The 27,872-nt window shown below is 54.2% G+C and overlaps 1 protein-coding gene across 7 annotated transcripts in view; it reads left to right on the top strand.

The window, feature by feature from the left end:
- The first annotated feature begins 621 nt into the window (after window positions 1-621).
- Window positions 622-27,872, top strand: part of FRMD6 (FERM domain containing 6) — a 40,933-nt gene continuing 13,682 nt past the window's right edge. For 2 of the 7 annotated variants that reach the window (XM_056493892.1, XM_056493887.1), the window contains exons 1-2: window positions 19,946-20,095; window positions 21,854-21,962. The gene's annotated coding sequence lies outside the window, so the exon portion shown is untranslated. Of the gene's footprint in view, window positions 864-1,069; window positions 1,143-19,939; window positions 20,100-21,853; window positions 21,963-27,872 lie in introns of those variants that run through there. The other 5 variants (XM_056493889.1, XM_056493890.1, XM_056493893.1 and 2 more) reach the window with 5 other exon arrangements.

Below are 27,872 nucleotides of genomic sequence, written 5' to 3'. Positions count from 1 at the left end.
TGCACCCGTGACCTTTGGGAAAGGGCTGAGCAGGGATTTCATCCCCCAATTTTCTGCCCTCTGCAATCCATCCTTGCAGGAATTCTGGCTTTCCATGCTGGGAAAAGGGCTCCCTTTTTTTCCCCATCCTGCCCTTGGAAGGTTGGCTTAACCCAACTCTGGATTTCTGTCTCCCCTGATAAAGATCCATGTGAAATTTATCTGGCTATCTTTCATTAAAATACAGCAATTAAGCAATGCTGAGGAGCCTCTGATCCAGGCCAGCTGGGTCAGTTGGTGAATCCCTGTTTCCAAAGCATCTTCTCTCTCTGCTTACCCTCACATCAAAGCAAGCCAGGGACCAGCCCTGTCCTTGGAGCAAAGCTTGTCAAGAGATTGGGGAAACAGCTGATTTAATGCTGAGGAAATTAGTAACCAAATCAGTTCTCAGCCAAACGGCTCCTCTTCTTGATCTTGGGAAAAGTGGTGTTTAAATTCTCCATCTCATGGGTTTAGACTCAGGAAATGTGATTACACATCTGTCATTATTTTACTCTTCTGTGTTGATGGCTCATATTAAACAAACCACATTCCTGCATTGCTTAGTAATCTCTGCTGTTCCCTTTCCTTGCTGAGGAGACAAGTCCTAGCTTGACATCCCCATCCCTGTTGCTCACAGCTCTGCTCTGAACCAACCAGCAGAGCTGTGCTGGCACCAGCTGCAGGGGTGTTTGCACCTCCAACCTCTTTTCTCCAGCTTCCCACAACTCCTCAGCCCCCTTTTCCCCCAAACAGCCTTTGGGTGAGGAGCAGGAGACCCACACCTGCTGAGATCCATGTGTTTCTGGGAAAGGTGGTCCAGCCTCCTGCCTTGCAGCCAGCAGGTAAGAACGTGCGCTTTGGGCTTGGACAGCAGTCAAAAAGGGCAGGTCCTTCCAAGCACAGCACAATTCCCAGGGATCCTGGTGCCCCAGCAGGACGTGGAGAGCCCCACGGGATGGGCTCCCAGCAGCCACACAGGAGGAGCCTGCCCTGAAAACGCCACCTCTGAGGGACACTGAGCTTTTCTCTTGGTGGCTTTATCTTCCAGCTGTGCTGAGACAGCCCCGAGCTCGCCATGGAGCTGCTGGAAGAACCTGGCTCATAGATGTTCCCAGCACCAGGTAGGAAAATGTTTTCATGGCATTGGGGATGGGAGGGAGTGCTGGTGGGGACATGGGAGATGTGGGGCTGTGGTGTTGACTCAGAGGTGCCTGTCCAGGTGTTGTGAAACCCTTCCTACCTGCTGGGAGCTCAGCAGAGGATCTCAGGGAAATCAGGGTGTAGGGAAGATTTGCCTTCTCCTTGGCTGGCCAAGCATTGGCAGCCATGCTCCTTGTGGCCATGTTTTTCCTTTATCACGATATTTTGGCACCAGAGCTGTGCCAGGAAGGGTGAAGGTGGCTGGGAATTCTTGTGGAGGATGGCATGGTCTCAGGAAAACCCCGAGCTCCCAGTGCAATGCACTTTGCTTGGATCTTGGATTTTCCCTTGGTTTTGCTGGTGTGATTTCCATCTTTTGCCTGCACCCAGCCCCAGATTTGTCCCATCCTGGCAGTGCCAGAGCTGGGAGGGTTGGAGTGGATGGGATGTGCTCCTTGTCAGCAAACCCACCATGTCTGTGCTGTTCTGATTCCTGTGAGAGAAGTGAGGCTGGTGTGGCATCGCCCTGTTCTTGTCAAAAATGAATCCTTTTGTTCTCTGCCATGTGACAGGGGGAGTTTTCCTCCACCAGCCCCTGCAGGATGAGAAGGGAAGGTCCTGCTCAAGTGGGATTGAAGCAAAACGTGGTGGGAGTGGGAGGGCAAGGCTGGGTGTGGGCAGGGGCCACTCCTTGCTGTGGGAGGCTGGGTGAGGTCCTGGGGGCACCTCTGCTCCCACCCTGCACCCAGAAGCTGGGAGGGATCCATTCCCTTGGACAGGGCACCCAGAGCTCCTCTCCCACAGCCACCCACCCCAGGGTGCTCTGGGTCTGCATTAGGATCCTGGTTCCTGCTGCTTCCAAGCTTCCACAACCTGGGGAATGAGCTGGGATTGCTGAATTCCAGGCTGCCTGTGGCCTTTGGGGGTTTATACTTGTGTATGGCAGGTGTTCCTTGGGTGTTTTTGGCAGGGATCCCTCTGGATTGCATTGGGTCACACAGTTTGGGGACAAGGGCTCAGGAGTGCTTCATGCTTTGTGGTGGATCTTTCCTTACTTGAGATCATCTGCAGGGTTGATGTTGGCACAGATACTGTCAAACTGCTGGAGTGAATCCAGAGGAGGCCATGAAGGTGCTCCAGGGCTCTGGAGCCAGGCTGGGAGAGCTGGAAGTGCTCATCTGGAAATAAAAGGCTCCAGGGGGACTGAGAGCCCCTGCCAGAGCCTAAAGGGGCTCCAGGAGAGCTGGAAAGGGACTGGGACAAGGGATGGAGGGACAGACACAGGGAATGGCTTCATCTGGGTTAGATGGGATATTGGGAAGGAATTCCTGGCTGGGAGGGTGGCAGGCCCTGGCACGGGGTGCCCAGAGCAGCTGTGGCTGCCCCTGGATCCCTGGCAGTGCCCAAGGCCAGGCTGGAGCAGCCTGGGACAGTGGAAGGTGTCCCTGCCATGGCAGGAGGTGGAACAAGATGTTTTTAAAGTCCCTTCCAACCCAAACCATTCCAGGATTCCATGAAACTCCTCTGGACCCAGAGGAACACAGGACCAGGCTCTCTTGGCAAGCAGAGCAGCTTGGGAGGAGCATTTGTAGGATGGCTTTTTTTAAACAATTAAGAACTTCTCCAGCTCATTTCCTTCAATGCCCTCACAGAGCAAATCAGCTTAATTAGCAGTCTTAGTGAATAATTAATTTTCTCACAGGTTTTTTTTGATAGCTTCTTTAAAGCAAGAGGGTTTGAGCAGCTCCTGGCATGACCACAGCTCAGTCCTTCAGCTGGTGCCTGCTGACCCTGAGGCCCATTTATTCCCTTATGGGCAGTGGAAATGGCCAAAAAATGGCACAGGAAGGCACCAGTGGCAAGGAGAAGTTTTCCACACAGTTTTCTACCCCCAGTATCCCATGGAGATGGATGCAGCTTATTGATGCTGCAGCAAAGCACTGATGTGTGACCTTAAAACCTGCTGCCCAGCCAGCTGACAGAGAGAGGTTTGAGGCTCCAAAGCCATAAAAACCAGGTTTATTTCCAGCTTTGCCTCTGCTTTTAATGACAGGAGGGTCTGCTGTTGTTTAGACCTGAGTGGAGAGACTTTAATTACTACTCTGGTGCCAAGGATGTAAATATGGACTCGGGGAAGCAGCGAGGGTTATTAAAGAGAAAAGTCTGTAATTGCTGGGCCCCTCCCTCTCCATCAGATTTTCCTCCCTGGGTTGGAGAGGACCGGCTGATCCAGTCAGGCTGTCTCTGGCCATGGGTTGCAGGCTCTCCCTGAGGAAGGGGAAAATCCAGCAGCACCCACCCAAGTCAGGATGGAATCTCCTTTACCCAGGCAGAAAAACTCTGTAGAATCCCTGGTTTTTAGCATGGCTGCACAGAGATGTTTGCAGTGTGAGGAGCAGGGCAGAATTTTGGGTGGGTTTTCCCTGGGGAAGATCTTTTTGCTGTGAAAGAAACTCCCAGCTCAGCTGTAAACAGCTTCTCTCTCAGATGCAAACACTCCCATGGCTTTTTTTTTTTTTTTTTTAAATGTGTATCTTTGATTTCATTTAATAATGGATGAATTATCAGAAATATGTGCTGGCAGGCAGCCCAGGTTTTGTCAGGAGGCAAACGACTTCAGCAACGCGTCGGTTGAAAATATTTTGAAAAAGAAAAAAGGGAGCGAGAACAAATAAAATTACAAAAAAAAAAAAGTCAGACTATGCAAGAGCCTCTGGGGGTGGGAAAAAACCAAAGCTGATTGCAGAACTTTTTTTTCTATTCCTTTTCCTTTGTGCCTGTGCTGAGGGCAGGACTTGTCTCTTATGTCTCTCCATGAGCACACTGTCACTGCTGTGGGGTGGAGGGAGAATATTGGGGTTGTGTCCCTTCTGGAGGAGCCTCATCTCCTCCAAAAAATTTTAGCAGAGCCTTTTGGAAGTGGGGGTGCAGAGATGTGATGCTTTTGAGCACATCTCAGATCATGGCCCCAAATTCCCCATCCCTCCATCCATGGCTGTGCCCGTTCCTGGGAGCAGGGAGGGGGTGCCAGGGGGATTTTTGCCCCAGGGCTGGTGTGGGGTGAATCAATCCCAGTCAGTCATTAGACAGGAAAAGGGCAAATCCAGGGTGAGCAGAGCATGGCCATGGATGGAGGGATGGGGGATTTGGATGATCTGAGATGTGGTCAAGAGCATCACATCACTGCACTGTCACTGCTGTGGGGTGTGGAGGGTGAATATCAGGGTTGTGTCCCTCTGGAGGAGCCTCATCTGCTCCAAAAATGTTATCAGAGCCTTTAGGAAGTGGGGGTGCAGAGATGTGATGCTGTTGAGCACATCTCAGGCTGCACACCCAAATCCCCTCATCCATGGCTGTGCCCCTTCCTGGGGTGGCACCACAGGGAGCAGGGAGGGGGTGCCAGGGGGGTTTTTCCCCAGGGCTGGAGTGTGTGTGGGGTGAAGCAATCCCAGGCAGTGTGGGCAGGAGCAGGGTGAATCCAGGGCGAGCAGGGCTGGGGGAAGGCAGCACCTCCCCAGCGCCTGCACCGACACGCCGGGCCCGGCATGGCCTCCACACGGGCCCTGCTCCCTCCACCCCTTCAGGGCCACCCCAGCACCACTGAGTGGAGAGAGAGCAGCACTCAGGAGAAGGATTTGGGGTTGTGAGCCCATGTGAGCTGGTGCTGGGCTGATCCCACAGCGTGGGCAGCAGGAGAGGGGGAGGATTCTGCTCCCCTGAGACCCCACTGCAGAGGGGCATCTCCAGCAGCAGGAAGATGTTCCAGAAAGAACTGCTGGAATGAGCCCAGAGAAAGTCATGGGGTTGTTTTGAGGGCTGGAGCCCCTCTGGAGCCAGGCTGGGAGAGCTGGGAATATTCACCTGGAGAGGAGAAGGATCCAGGGAGAGCTCAGAGCCCCTGCCAGAGCCTAAAGGGGCTCCAGGAGAGGGACTGGGGACAAGGGATGGAGGGACAGGACAAAAGGACAAGGGGGAATGACTTCATTCAGATCAGGGATGGATGGAATATTGGGAAGGAATTCCTGGCTGTGAGGATGGTGATGCCCTGGCACAGAATTCCCAGATTTGCTGTGGCTGCCCCTGGATCCCTGGCAGTGTCCCAGGCCAGGTTAGATGGGGCTTGGAGCAGCCTGGGACAGTGGAAGGCGTCCCTGCCCATGGCAGGAGGTGGAACAAGATGTTTTTAAAGTCCCTTCCAACCCAAACCATTCTGGCATTCCATGATCTCTTTGGCCATCCTGCTGGCTCTGGACATTTCTGATGGCTTTGGGATCCCAGCACTGGTGACAACATCACCTGCTCCCACAGCCACAGCTGCTTTGGCTGTGTGGAAGGGCATTTCCCACCTGTCCTGCATTGGCCTGGCTTTAAGGTGGAAATGGAGAGACAGGGAATTGCATCCTAAAAGCCTGACTCCATTCCAGCTGCTTGCTCCAGCTGGTGAATTCAGCTTGTTTCCCTCTAGAGAGTGATTTCTCCAAAGAAGCAAAGCCCACATGAAGAGGGTCCCCTGGGATGCTCTGCCCTGGCAGGTTTGGGATCAGTCCTGTGTCCTGGCAGCCTGGCTGGGGCAGGAGATGCTCTGAGCCAGACTCCATCCCACTCCTCTGTGCCTGAGTCACTGTGAGTCAGCCCTCTGGATTGCTCTCCTGCTGCCCCGAGCCAACCCAGCATATTTATTAGTTAATTAGTTCGCATTTCCTCCTCCTCTCTTCCCTTCACAGCAAGGCCTCTCCCCCATCTTTCCTGCCAAGCAAACTTTGGGGACCTCCATCCCATAAATATCCCCTTCACTCACTCCCAAAACCATCCTGCAGAGAGCTCAGCTCTTCTCCCCTGTCCATGCAGTGGGTGGCAGGGGGGACCCACGCTGCTCCCAGCAGGAAATCCAGGATCCATCCCAGCCTTTTCCCTACTAAGACTCAATTTTAGCCCTAAAATGCAAGGAGTGAAGTTATTTTTCCCCCTGGCAGAGCAGCTGGCGTGCCCCATGACACAGGAAGGGTGCAGGCTGTTATTGTGACATCCCAATGAGTTATTAGCAGAGGGGGAAGTGTGCTGAGGATTGCAGGGAGCAGGAGGAATTCTTGGTGGTTTGCAAACTGTCCCCAGGGCTGGCTTTGCTCCATATCCATGCTCTTCATCCCAGCATGGTTTGGGTGGGAAGGGCAGGGATGTCACCCACCAGATCAGGATCATCCATCTCTGCTTCCCAGAGTTTTAACCCTTAGGGAAGTCCCACAGCCTGGCTGAGCCCTGCACATGGACCAGCTTTGTCCTCACTAAGAAAAGCTGTAATTTAGCTAGAAATTTGAAATTTAACTGAAATCCTGATAAAAAACCGGGGCTGGCTAAAAAACTACAGGGGAGGGTCTGTCCTTCACTGGGAAAGGGATGGGAATGGTTACAGGAATGAAGGTGGAAATGGAGATGGGAAAAGGAATAGGGATTGGGGATAGGAACAGGTACAGGTATTTGGATAGAGATGGGAAAATAAATAAAAAGGAATAGGGATTGGGGATAGGAACAGGAACAGGGATTGGGATAGAGATGGGAAAATGAATAAAAAGGAATAGGGATTGGGGATAGGAACAGGTACAGGGATTGGGATAGAGATGGGAAAAGGAATAAAAAGGAATACGGATTGGGAGTGGGAACAGGAATAGGGGTTGGGATAAAGATGGAGAAATTAATAAAAAGGAATAGGGATTGGGGATAGGAAGAGGTACAGGGATTGGGATAGAGATGGGAAAAGGAATGGAGATTGGGGATAAGAACAGATATAAGGATTGGGATAGAGATGGGAAAATGAATAAAAAGGAATAGGGATTAGGAATAGGAACAGGAATAGGGACTGGGATAGAGATGGGGAAATGAATAAAGAGGAATAGGGATTGGGATAGAGATGGGAAAACAAATAAAAAGGAATAGGGATTGGGGATAGGAACAGGTGTAGGGATTGGGATAGAAAAGGAATAAAAAAGCATAGGGATTGGGGATGGGAACAGGAATAGGGATTGGGATAGAGATGGGGAAAGGAATAGGGATGGAAATGGGAATGAGGCTAGGGATGGGAATAGGGACAGAGACAAACCTAAGGACAGGGATGGGGACAGGAACAAGCATAGGGATGGGAATCTGATGGGAATGGGGAGAGGGAGGGGACAGAAAGGGAAAGGGAGCAGCCTCGTTCCCGCATTCCCCCCGGCTCAGGTTAATGAGCAGTTCCCTGCCCTGGCTGCCCCGCCCGGGCGGGGAGGGGTTTTCCAGCACCGAGGCACCAGAAAGCAGACAGGATGGAGCAGGTAATTTTTATCCCCGTGAACTCAGCACTGCCATTTCACTTGGAAAACCCATGGATAGTCCTGCTGTTTCCCCATAGCCTTTGTTCTTCCTCATCCTGTTTCCCACAGGAGATGGGGAGGGCTGGAGGAGCTGGGCAGTGTTCATGGGGCAAGTTGGGTCTGATAGCAATCAGGTCCAGCTCTATCTCATCTCTGCTGGAGAAAAAAAAAATCTCATTTTCTTTGGCTTTGCTGATTAAAGTTTAATTACCTTGAATGCAAATGATTCATCAAAGGAACACAGATTGGTTTTTTTTGTGAGAAGTTCATATGTAGCCTGGGAAGGAAAATGTTTATTGAGGTGTTCTCTGAGCAGGGTCTGCTCAGTGTCAGGCAAAGCTTTTGGGCAGAAACAGGGAAAAAATTACTTTTGCTTTGCTCCCAACTCACTTTCCTTTCCCTGACAGATCTCCCTGAGCACTTGACAGCATCACACAGCCCATTGCACAAGTGACTTATATTTTCCTGCTCTCCAGGTCGGCAAACCTATCTCTGGGAATTGCCCAGATGAGGGAAAAATGGGGCCTTTGCTGGTTTTCCATGTTCTTTGTGTGAATTCATACTCTGAGAGATCTGATTGCAAAACCAGTGCTGGAGGCAGGGAGACAGAATTCCAGGCAGGTGTTCCCACTGCACTTGGGGAGCCTCTTCATTTCTTTTGGGGTGTGGAATTCATTTATCTTGCTTATCTTTCCTAGAGATGCCTCTGTAAACCCAGAGCAAGACTTGCTGGGCAGCCAGCAGAGTTTGGGCTGACAGGAACTATCTGATCCCCAAAATTAAAGGGAGTGACAGTGTGGGAACACAGCTTGGTGTGTAAGTAGCTTGTGCTGTGAAAAATCACCTCAGCTTTGTATCCTGATGGATTTAAAGCAGGTAAATGACTGAGGAGGGGTTGCCACCACCATGGTTTGTTTTTTATTACTGTCCCAAGGGAGCTGATCCTGCTGGGATGGGGCTGTGGAGGGGAAATCTCTCTGCACAATCTCCCCCCTGCATGAAAATCCCTGGAATAGGAAAACAAAACGAAGGGCTGTGTTCCTTGCCCTTCCCAAAAATAACCCCAAATCCTCTGGAACACCGTGGGTGGACCCTGTGCTGCTTATCCAGCTTCTCCCCATCTCCAGATGTTTGCAGGAACGAGGTGCTCAGGGGCAGCCAAATTCCCCCCAAAACCCCAACCTGGGGAATGGGGCAATACAAGGATGCTGGAGAGCCTCGGGGTGAGGGGCAGCCATCCCCCCAGGAATCAGACATTCCCAAGAGCAGATAAAAGGACTGGGGCTGGCTGGCTGCCCATGGAAAATCCCAGCCCAATCTTCTCACCTGGAGCTGTTTGCAGTTTTCTCCCCCATTAACATAAGCAAAGCTGTCTCGGTGTGATGCTGCCTTCGATCCCGCTCAGCTGCTGCTCCAGTTGGGATTTGAGGCTGTTTTTAATGTCATTCCCTCCTCCCCTGTGGCAGCTGGAGCAGGACCAGCCTGGCCATGGGCAGACAGGCACATCCCAGTGGATTTTCATCAGCCCTGCCCCGCAGCCATCCCATGGGTCAGCCAGGGAAATTCCCCAGCCACCATTCCCTGGGCTGCCCACTCGTGCTGGGTGCTGTGGGAATGATCCTTTTGCACCCCTAAACACCCACTTTTCCAGAAAAAAAAAAAAAAAAAAAACCAAACACCCAACCATCCAACACCTCAAACACCGCTGTGCTTCCCAAAATAATCGATCTGCAGGTGTTTAGGACACATTTGCATAATGCAAAGATGTTATTAATTGCCAATTAGTAGTCAAACAGCACTAATGGCACCTGGCACAGGGAGGGAATATGCAGCTGGGCTTCTGCAACTGGAAAAACACCCAGCCCTGTGTAATTAAATGTCTTCTCCTGGCTCACCCCACCCGGCTGGGCTGGACACTTGTGTGGGAAGCTTTGGGAAGCTTCCCACGCTGCTGGGATGGGGCAGTGCTGGGATGGGGCAGTGCTGGGATGGGGCAGCTCCAGGATGGGGCAGTGCTGGGATGGGACAGTGCTGGGATGGGGCAGCTCCAGGATGGGGCAGTGCTGGGATGGGGCAGCTCCAGGATGGGGCAGTGCTGGGATGGGGCAGAGCTGGGATGGGGCAGAGCTGGGATGGAGCAGTGCTGGGATGGGGCAGCTCCAGGATGGGGCAGTGCTGGGATGGGGCAGTGCTGGGATGGGGCAGCTCCAGGATGGGGCAGTGCTGGGATGGGGCAGCTCCAGGATGGGGCAGTGCTGGGATGGGGCAGCTCCAGGATGGGGCAGTGCTGGGATGGGGCAGAGCTGGGATGGGGCAGAGCTGGGATGGGGCAGTGCTGGGATGGAGCAGTGCTGGGATGGGGCAGAGCTGGGATGGGGCAGTGCTGGGATGGAGCAGTGCTGGGATGGGGCAGCTCCAGGATGGGATTCTGCTGCTCCCACAGATGTGCTGTCCTTTCCTAGGATGGCTGGGGAGGAAAGGATCTCCCCAAGGAGCAGCACAATTCCAGGAGCTGGCAGGGGAACAATCCCTGCACAGGGTAGTTGGGGTGTGTGAGGGATGAGATGTGGTTTAGGCTTAGATTTAGGCTGGGTGTGAAGCCTAGCTGGAGGGAGGACAGGCCTGGTGCTCTTCCTGCAGCAGCTTGAGATCCAGCCCTGCCATAAACAGAGCCATGGGAATGTGATAAATCCGAGCTGGCTCTGCAGGTAGGGCTGTCTGCTGAGATGGAGGGATGGAAAAGGCTTTTTGTGCCTTGGAAACTGGCCTGATTATACCTGAAAAACAAGGATTTATACTCAGAAAAAGAAACTCTGAGTGTTTTTTTCTCTGCTTTGTCCATCCTCCTAGGAGCACTGGCTGGGCAGATCCAGGTCTGCAGCAGCATTCCATGTTCCTGAGGCCCTGGGAAAGCCTCAGGCACAGGGAATATTGGGGTGAAGAGGGGAAATCATGGTGAGGGTGGATGAGGAGGTGGCACCAGCCTTCCTCCAGGGGCAGTTTCCTGGCAGAGCCTGTGCCAGAGCCTGGCTGCTCCAGGGAGTGAAGCTCCTCCTTTCCTCACATAGAGCACAAAACTGGGGTCTTGGTGATTTTTTTCATTTTATTTGGGGGAGATTTTTGGTTTGGGGGTGATGAGCCAAGCAGTTGGTGTCAGGGTAAGCCCTGGGGACCTCCAGGCTCTCCTGAACACCAGGGCTGGGCAGAGCCCTGAATTCCTGCTCTGACTGCCCAAATCCTTCCTTTCCTCAAGGCAGCATCTCTCTAAGCACTGGTGGCATAAAACAAATTGCTCCAAGTGTGTGCTGAGGGTCTGTGGAAATCAGGGATGTGGGATGTGCTGCCACATCCAGTGGGAGGATTTGGGATGTAAATGGGAGAATTTTGGGGTGTAAATGGATTCAAACTGCCAGAGGGATGGATGGGATATTGGGAAGGAATTCCTGGCTGGGAGTGTGAGGCCCTGGCACGGGGTGCCCAGAGAAGCTGTGGCTGCCCCTGGATCCCTGGAAATGCCCAAGGCCAGGCTGGAGCAGCCTGGGACAGTGGAAAGTGTCCCTGCCCATGGCAGGGGCTGGGACTGGATGGGATTTAAGGTCCCTTCCAACCCAAACCATTCTGGGATTCCATAAATCAGGGGAGCTGCCTGAGAGGGGCTTGTTTAGCTGGGATGGCTGAGTTTGCTCTGCTAAGCACCAAAATTAGGGAATCCCTTCAGAGCAAGAGCTGAGTTTGCACCAGGAAAGGTGCAAAGGTGCCCTGTGCTGCTGCAGAAAGTGTGGCTGGAGATGGAGACAACTGTCCTTGGGCTTTGGAGCAGGATGGGATCTGGGGTGAGCCAGGATTGGGTTTATTGGATGGGATAAAACAGCAGGACCCTGGTTCCTCTGCAGAAACAACATTAATTTTAAATACAGCAAGTGCTGATGGAGCAGTAGGGAATGGTGCTCTAATGTTCAGTGGAGTGACAATTTCTCAGTGTTTTCCTGGGGTGCCCACAGCATCCTTCACCCCTTTTCTTCATTCAGGGAAATCCTTGAGAAAGAAATGTTGGCACAGGGCAGAGCTGTGCAAACAAGGCTGGACCAGGAACACCTGGGATTTCTTCCTCACTGCCCATCACCATCTTCCAGTGCTTTATTTTTAGTATTTTCTTAAAAAAAAATAAAAAAAATCATTGGAAATAATCTCCTGGGATGGATGAGAATCAGGGCACTGCATTTCATGCCCCTGCAGTAATGGGTGTCAGGGTTCTCCTTTAAACCTCTATTTCCCAGGACTTTATATCTGGATCATAAAAATTCAGAGGAAGGAGGAAAGAAAAAAAAAAAAGAATCACATAAAAGGAGGCTGTAGCCACAGCTGCTTTTGGTTTGTTGTGCTCACAGAGCTCATAAACAGCTTGGGTTTGGAAGTGGAGAGGGGCAGGTCCAGCTGTGGGATGTTTGGGGTAGGAACCCAAGGATTTTGGGGGTGCCATGGAAATGTGAGCTCATGGGAGAGTGGATTGAGGTTTTGGGGATTGGGGCTTGTTTGATAAAGCCCTGCCATGGACAAAGGTCCTGCCAGGGATGGAGAGGGCTGCTGCACCCACTGGGGGGTGGGACCCCAAAATGGGGTAAAATTCTAAAATCCCAGAATTATTTGGGTTGGAAGGGACCTTCAAGACCATCCAGTTCCAGCCCCCCTGCCATGGGCAGGGACTCATTCCACTGTCCCAGGTTGCTTCAAGCCCCATCCAGCCTGGCCTTGGACACTTCCAGGGCTGGGGCAGAGGTCTGGGAGTTTCCAGGGCAGCAAGGGACATTTTTGGGGTGACCCAGATCCATCCCCAAAGCTGAGGTTCCTCCCTCCTGCTTTGCACCAACTCCCAGACAGCCCTGGGGAAGGGTGAGCCAGCTCTTCCCCTCCCAGTTTGCTTTAATGGAACCAGTGCCTGGGCTCCTGCTGAGCATCCCAGCCTCCCAGAGCCTGGGAAGGGGAACATGGAGCAAATTCCCTCCTGGAAGTGCAGGACCAGGCTGGGATCAGCATTTCCCCATCCACAGGGTGCCAGGTCACCAGTGGGTGGCTTGGGCACTGAATTTACCCTGGGAGCTCCCCTGCTCCAGGATGGGAATCATCCCTCCCTGCCTGGGCAGGCTGGGCTGGGGCACATCCCTGAGCCTGGCCTGGCCCTGGTGTCCCCTCAGCCCTTTCAGGTATCCTGCACAGCCCAGACTTGAGGGAACAATGTCATTTCAGAGCCACGTTTCCCAGAAATCCCATTTGGTGATGGTCTGGCAGGAAACATCCCTGGAGGAGGGGCTTTACCAGCTTCCCAAGGGATAAATCCTTTTTGGAGCAGGATAACCCTGCTGGGTGAAAGCTGGGGGTGACATTTTCACCAGTCAAACACATGATTTTCCTCTGAGCATGGACTGGAGCTGCAGGGGGAAGCAGCCAGAGATGCCACAGCTGCTGTTTCCTGGGGAAGTGTCTGGGAAAAGTTTCCACTGCAAGCTGCCCTTCAAACCAAAACAAAATTCCTTTTCCTGCTGCAGAGAAGGGAGGGAATCATGGAATTCCAGAATGGTCTGGATTGGAAGGGATCTTAAAAACCATCTTGTTCCAAACCCCTGCCACGGGCAGGGAAACTTTCCACTAGGCCAGGCTGCTCAGGTTTTATATAAAAATGACCAAATGTTATATATACATATATAAAAATGTATATCCACATATCCACAGGCTTCTCTGCCCAAGGAGCACCCCAAAATCCTGCCTGAGGGTTTTGCAAGCCCTCCAATGCATTTGCTCACTTGCAGGTTTACAAGAACACTCCTGAGCTCTGATATTAATTTACAGCTAAATAAGCAAATAAACACATAAATAAAGTGTTTGCTGCAACAGCAGGGAGACATTCCCAATCCATGGCTAAAGCTGTGGGGTTTCAAGGCTTTTGGGACATGGTGCCAGCTCCAGAGTGTCCCAGAGCACTCATCTCAGTGAGATCCCCTGGGACAGAGCCCAGCCAAAGCCTGTGCTTGTTTCAGAGCTGGTCCTGTGTTCACTGTGCAGCCCCAAAAATGGGGTTTTAGCCTTGGGGGGTGATGGAGCAGAGGGGGATCTCCTTGGGGTGGGATGGAATGGAGGAGGGGGAAGGAGAGGCTCTGGGAGAAGTGGGGGGAGAAAAGGGGGTGACCACAGTGGAGGGGTGCAGGGATTTGGGGTCACAGCAGTGTGCCCTGGGAGCATGGAGACCCTGGGAGCTCAGGGATCTGGAGAGGCTGGAGACCCCAAAAACTTGGTGATCCTGGGATCTTGGAGACCCCAGAAACTTGGGGTCCCTGAGAGCTCAGGGATCTGGAGAGGCTGGAGACCCCAAAAACTTGGGAACCCTGGGAGCTCAGGGATCTGGAAAGCTTGGAGACCCCAAGAATTTGGGGACCTTGAGAGCTCAGGGATCTGGGGAGCTTAGTGACTGAAGAATTTGGGGTCCCTGAGAGCTCAGGGACACAGGGAGTATGGAGACCCCGAAAACTTGGGGACTTTGGGATCTCAGCAATCTGGGGAGCATGGAGACCCCAAAAACTTGGGAACCTTGGGATCTCAGGGATCTGGGGAGCTTGGAGACTGAAGGATTTGGGGTCCCTGGGAGCTCAGGGACATAGGGAGCCTGTCTGCAGCTGTCTGGCTCCTGTATGGCATTAATGAACACAAAAGGATTAACGAGCTGTTTGTGGGAGCCATTAGACAAATATTAGCCCAGCTATGGATCCTCCTGGAGGCCACCTCAGTCCATTTCACAAAAATCAATTTGCTTTTGGGCAGGCATGGGGGAGAGGCCACGGCAGCTTCAAAAAGCAGAGGAATTGCACAAATCCTGCCTTTGGAACCCCTGGTGTGAGGTTTTGATCCAGCCCCAACATCCTGGGGCTGGTTTTGGGCTGTGCTGGCCGTGGTGTCAGTGACCCTGGTGGGAAGTGATCCCTGCTGTCTCCACAGGGGATTTTCAGCCCTGCTGTGACTCAGACCTCAGGCAGGGGCTGCTGGTACCAGTGTGGGGTGGCAGAGTGGTGGATGTGGGAGCGGGTGAAGGAATGAGATGGGTTTAAGATCCAGCCCAAATCGTTCCACATTTCCATGATGTGTCTCCTGGCGGGAGCAGGGATGCTCAGGATGAGCCTGCTGGGCTCCAGGGGGGCTCTGCTGTTCCTGCCTTGCACTCCCATCCCTTCCTCTGCCAAATGCAGCTCTGACCTTGGCTGGGGCCGCCGGGGAGCCCCGGGGCACAAACAGCTCTTGACAGCAGCGGTAAATCATTGATGGACGCTGGGGCACAGCCAGGCTGCCCGGGCTGGCTTTTCCCTGTTTTCCCTGGGGGTGGAAACAGCACCAGCACTTCCCAAAGCACCCCAGAAAGCTGGGCTGGCACCAGGGCCATTATAAACCAAGGAAAGCACATCCTTCAGCCAGTGCCATGGAGGGAATGGGATGGGACAGGCTGGGAGCCTTTGTGTCCTTCTGTGATGGAGTTAGGGTTTAAATTCCGGGAAAATCCCAATTTAACTGGCTCAGGGTGGGAGTATTCAGTTTGCTTCAGGAAGTGCACTGGAGGATCTCCAGTTCTCCCAGTGGGACTGTGGTGCTGGTTCATGACCCCTCATGCCCAATTCATTCCTGATTTTCCTAGCAGGACATCCCAAAAATCCCTAGAAATGGATGCTGGGCACTGAAGCAGCAAGCCTGAGCTGGCACAACTGATCCATCAGCCTTTGGGAAGGGAATGGGATGAAGAGCACATGGGCACAGAGCAAACCCAGCCCTGCTCCCCTGACCTGCAGGGCACTGGCCCCTCACCCCACATTTATCCCAGATCCACACTTCCCTGGGTCAGGTTTGGAGCAAAACCTGTGGCTTCATGACCCCATTCCCAGATTTCACCACGGCTCCTGTTTGTAACCAAGCCCATGGAAAACACCTGGACACAGGTGAGCACAGAGCTGCATCTCCAGGCTGCCAGGGGGGATGTGCCCCCCACCCCTCCTCCTTTGGAGCATCCTGGTCTCTGATGGATGCCCTGCCTCTTTCACCACCCAAATTCCACTTTTTTCTTTTTTTTTTTTTTTTTTTTCCAGCAGAGAAATCCCCAGTTTTCCTCCCACCCCAGCGAGGGGGATTCTCTGATGTCCTGCAGTGTCAGAGCTGTTGGTGACCCCCCTGAGGGGGCCCTTGCTGGGGTTTCTCTCCTGTTTCAGCAGCCCTGAGGCATCTGCCCCTCTGTCAGATGGGATTGGGATCGTGGAGTGGTGTTGAAGCCCGAGAACAGACGGGCTAAAAATATTCCCCCGCTGTGATCTTTCCTCCCCGCCGCCCTTTCCTGCTTTACACCACAATTCCATGGGATTTCAGCAGCTCTGGCAGGCTGAGAGCGAACTCTAGGAATAACCCCCAGGCCCAGAGCCATGAAAAAAAAAACCCTTTGGAACCCACAAAACAGAAGGGATGCGGTGGGAGGGGGAAACAGGCTTTTAAAAGAGGGAAATGCTGGATTCGGGAATGAGCTGTGAGAAAACCAGATTTACCCCATAGAAAACCCTGCCCACCTCACCCCGGATTAATAATTCGGTGACAAAACCCATCTTGGTGCCCCGGGGGGTTTGATTTGGGGGCGATCCTGCCTTTCCCTGCAGCCATCCCGAGCTCCTGTCGCATCCCGGCTGTGCTGGGGAGGATGCGGGGCTGAGGAGCCGCAAATACCGCGGGATAAATGAGCAGAACGCACGGGGATGCTGCCCTGCGGGATGCACGCTTGGATTCTCCTGATGGTTCCAGCACTTGGGCATTCAGGCTGGATTTTTTCCCTTCCCAGCCTCGCTGGGTTTAAATCTCAAGCAGATCCTTTTTGTTTTTAAATCTCATACAGCTCCTTTTTGTTTTTAAATCTCAAGCAGCTCCTTTTTGTTTTCATCCTTGCTGATTCCCCAAGCAAAACCTGGGCACGGTAAATACAGAGGGAGATTTTTGGGGGCCAGTTAATGTGGTAACATCCTCCCCCAGGTAAAATCTGACGGGAACAGCCCCTCTGGGAGCATCCCCTGAGCTCCTGGGGTGGTTTGGCATTGCCAAAATTCCAGAATGCTCAAGGAACCATCCTGCTCTCCACCTGGCTCCTGAGCTGGGGTGTCCCCAGGTAACCCCCAGGGATGCTCCCCCTTCCCCAGCACCATCCAGGGCACCGTGCTGAATTCCCAAAATTCAGCTGGGATGGATGGAGTTGGAGCTGTCTCCAAGTGGGTACACCCAGGGGTCCCAGTGTGTGCTCAGGCTTTTAATTACAAATTGAAGCAGAGGCTTGATCAGATCTCTGTGAATTGGGCATTTATGGCCCAAAATCAGACGGAATTCTCCTGAACAGCCCAGGAAACGCTGGAGAGGGTCCCTCCACCCTGGTGCTGGGGGACAGGCTGGAGAGGGAGGGAGGAAGAGCTCCCTCGGAAATCCCCGTGAAATGCAGGAATGGGAGCGAGCTCAGCTCCTCCCCGGAGTTTATAGCAACGCTCCGGCTGTTGTGGCTCCACTCCTGGGTTTCTTTATTTAATTTCTTCCCCTTATGGGCTGAGAAACCTTCCCAGCCCCAGCACAGCCCCACTCACAGTAGCTGGGATTTGTTTTCCTCTCTTGTCCAGGGAGGAATTTCTAAATCCCAGCTGCAGCCAGAGCTGGAGCCCTGGGATATGCTGAGTTAGAAGGGGCCCATCAGGATCACCGAGTCTGATGCTGTGCCAGGTGTCACCCAGCAGTGACACACCCCTGTCCCCAAATGCACCCCACAAGGCTTGTGCTCAGTGCTGAGGTCCCTGTGCTGCTGCTCCAGGGTAAATTCTCCTAGCAGAACATCCCAAAAATCCCTGGAAATGGATGCTGGGCACTGACAGCAACAGGCCTGGATTGGCACAACTGATCCATCAGGGAAGGGAATGGGATGCAGAGAGGGATGTGTTTAGTTGTTATTTTGTTGCTTTTTGAATAATTTTTACGCCATTAACAGAATCCAAGGGAAACTGTGAGATAAGAGAGCTCCCACGTCTCCATGTCCATCCCTACCAGTGACAATGCCAGCATTGAAATTCTGGGATGGGAGACACTCAGCTGGTGATAATGCAGGATCACAGTGAGCCACTGCTATTTCCTGTCCTTTGCATATAAATACATCCAGTGCCAGAAAAATCCCTGTATTTTATGGGAATGGTATTTTCAGTCATAGCCACACCACCTTTTTTTTTATTATTATTATTATTTTGAAATAGGCCTAGCAATGCCATTAGCTAGGCAAAAAAAAAAAAAAAAAAAAAAAAAAAGAAAGAAACAAACCTCAAAGGAATTAAATTTATTTTTCCATTTTCCATCTGTGTTTCCCCTCTTGGGACTTTGAGAGAGATTAATTCCAGAACTGTGAGAGAAATGTCGCCGGAATTTTGGGCTTTTCCTCTCCCAGAGAGGAGAGGCAGAGCGGACACTGGCTGAGCTCCATCTTTCCGAGCTCTCCTCGTGTTGCAGCCTGGGATGGCTTTTCCCAGGGCATCTCCTCCAGCTTTGGGAGCATCTCCCAAGGAATGAGCTGGGATGTTTCCCTGGGCTCTGGAGCAGCCGCGCCATCCACGTCGGTGTTTATCCAGCGCCTCGCTGGCATCCCAGAGCTCTTCCTGCTGCTTTATTTAGCCTCTGCAGCAAGGCAGCCGCTGGGTTCCTGGATCCCTGGATTCCACAGGCCTTGGAATGGGGCTGGGATGTGCTCAGCAGGACCCACTCGTCCTCCTCAGCACTGTGGTAACGGGGTCACGTCCTGCTTGTGCCTCCCCACAGCCCTAAAATGTTCTGTGGGTTCGGATAAATGAGCCAGAGGGAGGCTTTGCTTGGTATCCCCCTGGGCTGGCTGCAGGGTGGGAGTTTTTGGGGTAAAAAGACATTTCTGGCTGGAATGACATCCTGCCTGGGCAGGATGCTCCCTGTGCCCTTGGCACCATCAGCTTTGTAAGGACTCGAGCAGGAGGTGTGGGGTAAAAACCCTCTCCCAATTCCACCTGGCATGGACAGGAGCATGAGGGTGAGCCCAAACCCGAGGGATTTCCAGCCCCAGCTCTGCAGAAAGCCAGGCTGGTTTTTTCCATGTTGGATTCCCAGCGCTGGTACCGTGCACTCCCATAATGGAATCACCCAGCACGATCTGTTGAGCTGCAAACAGATTTCAGCAAGGAGTGTCAGGGTGTTCACAGCAGAGCTGCTCTTTATTTAGGGCTGGGAACAAGCAGCTCCTCTCTCCAGGAGCCTCCTGGAGCCTGCGGGGGCCAAGGCAGCCTCACAGGTCAGCCCAAGAAACGCCTTGAGACGGTTAAAAGTGAGGAATAAATAACTACTCCAAAAACAATCTCGCCAGATGGCACTTCTGAAGGAGGAGCGGCTCAGAGATGCTTTGCTGCTAATTTATGGTGCTGCTGCTGTTGCTATTCCGGGCCTGGGTCACCTATGGAGAGGGATCCGTGTGTGCATCAGCTCCAAAGGGTGGCCAGGCCTCACAGGAGTGAGCCCCACTCGCCCTCGTCCAGCTGCTGGGGTATCAGTGCGGGATTTAACGGGAATGGGGTTTAATTCTGGTCCTGCCTCAACCTGAACCCTAAGAACTGGTTTAATGTGCCAGGGATGGGGATACAGGGATGGGTGTGGGGGGTCTCCTACCAAAGGGTGTTGGGACCACCCCAGAGGAAAAGGGAGTGCCTTCCCTGGGAGATCATAGAATCCCAGGGTTGTTTGGATTAGAAGAGACCTTAAAAAACATCTCATTCCACCCCCTGCCATGGCAGGGACACCTCCCACTGTCCCAGGCTGCTCCAAGCCCAATGTCCAGCCTGGCCTTGGGCACTTCCAGGGATCCAGGGGCAGCCACAGCTGCTCTGGGCACCCTGTGCCAGGGCCTGCCCACCCTCCCAGGGAAGAATTTCTCCCTCACACCTAATCTAACCCTGTCCTCCGGCACTGGGAACCCATTCCCCCTTATCCAAACTCCCTCTCCAAGTCTCCTGGAGCCGCGCTGGAAGGGGTCAATCCAAGCCGAACACCCCCAGCTCTCCCAGCCCTCCAGAGCAGAGGCTCCCCAGCCCTGGGAGCATCCCCAGCATCCCCGAGGATCGCAGAGGATGCTCCGCTCCGGCCGCGCTGGGAGGCTCGGTGCCCGTGTGCATCCCAAGGGATGCGCTGCTCCGGCTCTTCCCGAGCCTTTCCTGGGCACCGTGCGGCGGCCGCCCGGCTCCCCGCTGCTCCTCGGGGCCAGCACTCGGCTGTCCCGCCCGGGCCAGCCGGTTCCCGAGGTTTCCCCGCTGTCCCGGGCCCGGCGCCGGGGCGGGAGGCGGCGCCGGTGCCGCTCGGGGCGGTGCGGGAAGGGGCGGGGGCGGCGGGCTGGGCTGGGCTGGGCTGGGCTCGGCACGGCTCGGCTCGGCGGGGTTCGGCTCGGCTCGGCTCGGCTCGGCTCGGCTCGGCTCGGCTCGGCTCGGCTCGGCTCGGCTCGGCTCGGCTCGGCTCGGCTCGGCTGGCACGCAGCGCTCCCGCAGCCGCAGGTAGGTGCGTGCCCGGCGCCCCGCAGCGCGCTCCGCTCGGCTCAGCCCGGCTCGGCTCAGCCCGGTTCCGCTCCGTCCCGCTCCTCTCGGCTCGCTTCGGCTCAGCCCGGCCCGGCCCGGCTCGGCTCGGCTCGCCCCGCGAGTGGGCCCGGCGTGGCCGCTTGTTGCGCTCGGGGGCGAGTTGGAGCCGGAGCGGTGCGAGCGGCCCCGGCTGCAGGAATGCGAGTCATTTCCTCCGCCCGCCCGCGGGAGCTGCGGCTCTGCCGGAGCCCCCCCACGGCCCCCGACAGCCGCGACACCGCCGCGACACCGCCGCGACACGGCCACGGCCACCCGGACCCGCTCCCGCTCGCCCACGGGTGCCCACATCAGCGGGACCCCTCGCTCCTGGGGCTCACTCGCCCGCAGATCTCCTTGCCCCTGGGTCACACTCAGCGTGGGCCACCGTGTCGCCTCACCCACGGGTCTCACTCACCCCTGGGACCTTTTTCCCTGGGTGACACTCAGCCACAGCTCCCCTCACCCACGGGACCCTTTGCTCTTTGTCACACTCACCCACGGGTCCTTTCACCATCGTCCATGGGTCCCCTCATTCCTGCTTCACAGGTGCCCATAAATCCCCCTTGTCCCTGGGTCCCCTCTTGCCCCTGGGTCTCACCCACAGGGCCCCTTGTCCCTGGGCCACCCCTCTGTCCCCTTCCCCTGTGTGTCCCCTCTGATCTGGGTCACACAACCCCAGTGTCCCCTCACCCTGGGTCACGCATCCCAGAGTGTCCCCTCACCCTGGGTCACACATCCCCAGTGTCCCGTCACCCCTGGGTGACACATCCCCAGAGTGTCCCCTTTACCTTGGGTCACACATCCCCAGAGTGTCCCCTCACCTTGGGTCACACATCCTCTCTGCGCTGGGTGACACATCCCTGGTGTGTCCCCTCACCCTGGGTCACACATCCCAGTGTGTCCCCTCACCCTGGGTCACACATCCCCAGAGTGTCCCCTCACCCTGGGTCACACATCCCCAGAGTGTCCCCTCACCTTGAGTCACACATCCCCAGAGTGTCCCCTCACCTTGGGTCACACATCCTCTCTGCTCTGGGTGACACATCCCAGTGTGTCCCCTTACCCTGGGTCACACATCCCCAGTGTGTCCCCTCACCTTGGGTCACACATCCCCAGAGTGTCCCCTCACCCTGGGTGCTCTGTGCCTGTGACAGCTCTCTGTGGGTCCTGGTGACCCCACCATGGTTTCCATCATCTCTTGGTTCCCATACTGGTTCTGTCACCCATGGATCCTCCTGTTCCTGGGTCACAGCCACCTGTGGGACCCCATTGTCCCTTTGCAGGTTCTCGGGGTGCCAGCTGGCCCCTGCTGGTGTCACTGGTGTCACTCTCTGCGTTTCCCACTGGGAATGCCTGTCCCTGACACGTTCTGGAAGCAGAGAGGATAAACCCATGCAGCTCCTAAGCCAGGCTTTATCTGACCCAGTGCCCTCGTGGCACTGGGGAAACTGGGGCTGAGCTTTGCCAGGACCATCCTTGGTGTCCCTGTGTCCTTTGACTGGCCCATGGGAGTGACCCTGTCCCCTCTCCACCTTCCATTCCTGAATCATCCTCTTCCTGCTCATGCCTTTCTGGCCATCAGGATGTTTTTCCCTCTGAGCCAAACTCTGCTTTTCCAGAGGTGCTTCCTCGTGGCACTGATGGAGCTCTGCTTCTCTGCCTAATTCTGGGCTGGTCTGTGTTGGTGTTTTTCCACAGGGCTCGCTCTCCCTCTCCGAAATCTTGGATTAATTCGAGCTCTCTTGCCTGAAAGAGATGTTCCGTTTAAAATTCCCAATCCCGAAGGCTTATTGGAGTTTGGTTCTAGGTACTGGATTTTTACTATCAGTTTTTAAAGGGGTTTCTTTTTTTAAACTGGGTTTGTTCAGGCTCTTTAAACCCCGAGTCTGTAAGCAATTATTCCATTACATGAAAGTCAGGACGCTGAGAAAGATTAATTCAGACCAGATGTAAAAATAAATGGGAATTTGAAATTAAGATGATGTCAGTTCCCTCCTGCTAAAAAAAAACACCCGGCAGCCTTTGGACTCCAGATGGAGTATACAAACCATGGCGCTGGTTAAAATATCTGCCTGCTCCTTAATTGAGTTTTATGCTGCTTTTTTCCCCTCCTTGACTGAAAAGTGGGCTTAGGATATTTTTCCCAAAAAGCTTTTCCCGATCGTGGCCGGGGCAGGGAAGTTGATGGAGGCTGTGGCGTGGCTGAGGAGCTTTCCCAGCTGGAAAACTGGAGAGCAGCGCTGCTGAGGGAAGACAAATCTCCCTCTGCCCACCCCAGGATTAAAAAAACCAGGAACTTGGTCTGGCTTTGTTTTGTTGGATTTGGAGCTGGAGGCGAGGACGCCACAGAGGGCAGCAGGAGCTCCGGATAGTCCAGGCATGGATTTGAGTATTTTGGCATAAAATGGAGCTGGTTTTTGGGTTCTTGTGTGTCTGCAGAGCACTTGGCATCCTGTTTTTTTCCCCTCTGTGTGCAGCAAGCACTGCACATTCCCCAGAGTGGGAATGGGCTTGGGCACCAATCCCATATAGAGGAGTGTGCCTGTGAGCGGGATATTGGGAATGGGGCTCCCCAAAAGTGCCTCCTACTGGGAAGGAAGGGATTGCTCAGGGTCAGAGCATCTTGGGGGGGTGTGTTGTTATAGAAAATAATGTAAATATTCGTAATTGCATATTATTAATATTAATATTTAAGTGGCGTTATTAATTATATGATATTATATTGCTAATTAAATTTAAAATATTACTTTAATTTCTAAATGAGTTTGGAGACTCAGGGCTGTGCTTTCTGTGGTGCAGGGATTTGGGATGGTGACTCTGGCCCTTGGGGCTGCTCTGTGGGATCCTGCAGCCCAAATCCCAAGGGATTTCTGGCAGCTGCTGCTGGTGTGGGCTGCAGGCTGCCCACGGAGAGGGGAGCAAAGGCAGAGCTCCACAGCCATGTGCAGCCTTGGGAGTGATGCCTGTCATCCTGGGAGTGGGATCAGAGCTCTGCCAGGTTTGGTTCCTGCAATGCCTGGGAATGTCGTGGCACAGGCTCTGGAGCTGGGATGTGCACAACCCTCCCCAGCCCAGTCTTGATATTGTTCCATCCCAAAGGCTCCCAAAGTTTCCCAGAAGGAAATCTGATGGAAGGGCAATCTGAGGGAAGAGGAAGAGCAGGCGATGTCCCTCCCCTCCCTGGAGCCCTTGCCAGGAGAAATCCATCTCTGTGTCCATCCCTGGCAGAGGCTGGGACGCTTTATTTATATTTTAGCGCTCCAAAGTCAGGGAGTGAGGAAGCCTGGGGTGGATGGAAAATCAACACTTCCAGGCTGGATTCTGCTCTGTGCATGACAGGACAGGACAGGAGCAGTTTCCTGAGCTCAGCCTGTGTGATGTCCCATGGGGCTCATCCCTGGCAGGAGGGGACATCACCCCATTTTTAGGATGATCCACGTGGCCCAGCCATTCCTGCCCATGGCTGTTGTCCCACTACAAGGGGGAGGAGGATGAGGAAGAGGAGGAATGAAGAGGTGGAGACAGACAAGGCACTTCCCTTGGAGAGGCTTTTTGGATCCCCCCAGCACTCGGGGGCATCTGCTGGGGCTGGTGGGGGCTGGCCCCCGGCTGCCCAGGCTGAGTTTCCAGCATCCAAATAGCTTTTGTGGCAGATGAAGTAATGGAATATTTATAACTGAGTCCTTTTTCCCAGTGAAGGTCTCTTTCATCTGCCTCCCTTCATTAGGAGGAAACTGTTGAGTTCATGAAGAATTGGAGACGATTTTAATTACGGGGCAACCGCAGGCAGGAATTAATCTGGCTTTTGGGTTCGGAGGAGCTGCACTAAGGGACGGCCCTAAAACTTGTAATAACAGCTCTGTGCATACCTGTGCCTGTGATGTGGGGTGAGACCCACTCCAGACTCTCCAAAACAAGAAATTCCTGCCCTGTGAATTCATCTTCCCATCTCGCCCCGCGCTCTGGGCAGCCCCTGGCCCCTGCCTACGTGTGGGTCCTGGCCTGGATCCCTTCCCTCGCCCCTGGGCTGCTCCAGGAGGGCTGCAACAAAAGCCTGGTGGTGGGTTGGAATCATGAAATCATCTAGGTTGGAAAAAAACCTCTAGGATTGTAATCAACCATTCCCCCAGCGCTGCCAAAGCCACTAACCCGTGTCCCCAAGTGCCACAGCCACACAGCTGTTAAATCCCTCCAGGGATGGAGATTTCTGGTAGGGCTGAATTCTATTGAAAAGTGGATATTTTGGTAAGAAGGGGTGGATTTGGATGATGGAGAAATGGATCTGGCTGGGTTGAACAGGAGGCACTGGGATGTCTGGTGGGAACCACAGAGGGACAAACCTGACCCAAACCCACGAGCCTGGAGACTCATCCACTTCTTTTAAACCCATTTCAACCCACGGAGAGGGACAGACGCTGCACATCCAGCCAGCCTCGCTCCGCATGCACGGGATCTGGAGGAAAACCCCACCTCAGCCAGCAAGTTCAAGCCATGCTCCATCCCCACCCTGGATTTACATCCAAATTTCTATTTCTGACAAGAGCCTGCTTCAGCAGCTCCATCTGAAGCAGTCCCAGGCCCTGCCTGCCCTCGGATGCGTTTGCAGGATCCGGGATGAGCAAATCCCTCGCCGAGTCAGCAGCGCCAGCCCCGGCTGCTTTCCCAGGTTTTTTTGTGGGATGTTTTCTTTGCAGCGGAGCTTTGTGACAGGATTTATCCCATGGCATCAGCACCAGAGAGGGAGGTGATATTCCAGCAGCCTGGGCCTGGAAAACACGGTGGATCGAGGAATTTTCTGGGCACGGCTCTGGAGCTTGCGGTGCCTTCCTATGGAGTTTTAATTTTCCCCACTGCAGGGAAAACAGGGCTGGAAGGCCTGGATATCCTCACTCTGCTGATCCATGCTCAAGTCCTCATTCCCAGTGTCTTTTCCAGCTGACTTTGGGTGGAAAACCCTTGGGGTGGAGGTTCCTGCTTGGAGTGTGGAGTGATCTGTGCTGCAGGGCAATCCAGGGGGGCTCTCCCTCCAATCCAGAATATTTCCAGTTTGGAACTGGGAAGGTTGGGCTACATTTCTAAAGGTCCTTTCCAACCCAAACCATTCCATGCTTCCATGTTTGTGCCTCCTCTCAACACTTTCTCTGGAGCAGCAGTGGCTGGGCGAGGGCAGCAGGAATCAAAGCCCACATTGTCAGAACGAGCAGCAGATGCTTGGAAAGAATTTGGCGGCGTCTGGCTGGAGCTGCTGCAGGCACAGCACCCTGGAAAGGGCTTTGTGTGTCCCCTCAGTGAATCCCTGCAGCTCTCAGAGCCCCTGGGAAGCACCTGGAGCTGAGGGGATCTCCATCCCTGTGTGGTGGGCTGTTGGGATGTTTCCATTCAGCAGCAGGAACTGGGATGTTTTCTATACAAAAAACAAAATATATGGTTTGGGGTTGGGGTTGGGGTTTTCCCCTCTGATGTCCGTGCTCTGCTGGTGCCAGTTTAATCCCTGGTGCTCTGAGGCCAATCCAGGCTGCAGGAGGAGGAGGAAATGCAGTGACTGGTATGGGATGAACAGCTCTAGAATGCCAGAGAGTGACAGGGCACGAGGGAATGGTTTTAAACTGGCAGAGGGCAGGGTTAGATGGGATTTTGGCATGGAATTCTAGGCTGTGAGGGAGGAGAGGCCCTGGCACAGGCTGCCAGAGAAGCTGTGGCTGCCCCATCCTTGGAAGTTTTCCACGTTGGACGGGGTTTGGAGCAACGTGGGGTAGTGAAAAGTGTCCTGCCCATTGGGGAGAGAATCCTGGTGATGGATTTGGGTTCTCCAGTAGCTCAGCAGTGGGTGCTGGCTGTGGCTGGGATTTGGAGCTGGCTGGAGCAGCTCTGGGGCTGGAGGAGCCCTCTGGGTGGAGCAGGACAGGAGGGTGCAGGAGGAGCCCCAGGACACGGCTGGGAGCAGCCCCTCCCTGCCCAGCCCACACAAGTCACATCACGCCGAGCCGGGAGCTGCCGGGCCAGGACGTGCCAAATTCCTTCAGCCTGTTCTGGGATCGTCAGCGAGCCCTGAAACCAGCCCTGCTCCCGGCGGGATCTTCTGGGATCCTTAACGAGCCCTGAAACCAGCCCTGCTCCCGATGGGATCTTCTGGGATCCTTAACCAGCCCTGAAACCAGCCCTGCTCCCGGCGGGATCTTCTGGGATCGTCAATGAGCCCTGAAACCAGCCCTGCTCCCGATGGGATCTTCTGGGATCCTTAACCAGCCCTGAAACCAGCCCAGCTCCCGATGGGATCTTCTGGGATTGTTAGCGAGCCCTGAAACCAGCCCAGCTCCCGGCGGGATCTTCTGGGATCCTTAACGAGCCCTGAAACCAGCCCAGCTCCCGGCGGGATCTTCTGGGATCGTCAATGAGCCCTGAAACCAGCCCTGCTCCCGATGGGATCTTCTGGGATCCTTAACCAGCCCTGAAACCAGCCCTGCTCCCGGCGGGATCTTCTGGGATCCTTAACCAGCCCTGAAACCAGCCCAGCTCCCGGCGGGATCGGCCGCGGGGCAGAGCTGGGGTGCAGGGATGCACTGCAGGGGTGCCACGAGGTTCCAGCTCAATGCATGGGTGCCACAGTGCATGGTGGAGGTGCAATGCATGGACAGGATGCATGTCTGTGCTGCAGACATGCAATGCATGGATGCCATGAGGTTCCAACACAATTTATGGATGCCATGATGCACTGCTGCAAAGCACACATGCAATGCATGGGTGCCATGATGTTCCAACTCAATGCATGGATGCCACAATGCAGTGCTGCAATGCACAGATGCACTGCATCAATGCTGTGTTGATCCAGCTCAATGCATGGGTGCCACAATGCATGGGTGCAATGTGCAGGTGCAGTGCATGGCCAGGATGCATGTCTGTGCTGGATACATGCAATGCATGGATGCCATGATGTTCCAACTCAATGCATGGATGCCACAATGCAGTGCTGCAATGCACAGGTGCCATGATGGACTGCTGGAATGCACAGATGCACTGCATGGATGCCACGAGGTTCCAGCTCAATGCATGGATGCCACAGTGCATGGTGGAGGTGTAAAGCATGGCCAGGTTGCACATCTGTGCTGCATGCATGCAATGCATAGGTGCCATGAAGTTCCAACTCAATGCATGTATGCCACAATGCAGTGCTGCAATGCACTGGTGCCACAATGCTCCAGCTCAATGCACGGATGCAGCAGAGGGCTGTGATGCACACAGATGCAGCACAGAGAATCCATGATGTAGCACCATGCACGGGTGCAATGTGCAGGTGTAGGATGCAGGGCTTCAATGCACAGATGCAATACACAATGCAGCACCCCAAGGTGTGAATGCACAGCATGGATATGATGCATGTTTGAAATGCATGGGTGCCATGAGATTCCAACTCAATGCATGGGTGCCGCAATGTGCAGATGCAGTGCATGGCCAGGATGCAGGGCTTCAATGCACAGATGCAATACACAATGCAGCACCCCAAGGTGTGAATGCACAGCACGGATATGATGCATGTTTGAAATGCATGGGTGCCATGCACTGACACAACCTCTGTGGTGCAGCCCCAGCGTGCCCTGGCCATGGCAATTGGGATTTCCCAACTTCTGCAGAACCCCAGGAGCCACCACAAAAAGTCACCTGGGGCACTTTCCCTGTGCTGCTGCACGAATTCCAGGCGTTCGGAAGCCAAGGGCACTTC

The sequence above is a fragment of the Oenanthe melanoleuca genome, chromosome 5 (genome assembly GCF_029582105.1).
Source record: "Oenanthe melanoleuca isolate GR-GAL-2019-014 chromosome 5, OMel1.0, whole genome shotgun sequence".
Taxonomy (NCBI): domain Eukaryota; kingdom Metazoa; phylum Chordata; class Aves; order Passeriformes; family Muscicapidae; genus Oenanthe; species Oenanthe melanoleuca.
This window is presented reverse-complemented; position numbering and strand designations above follow the sequence as displayed.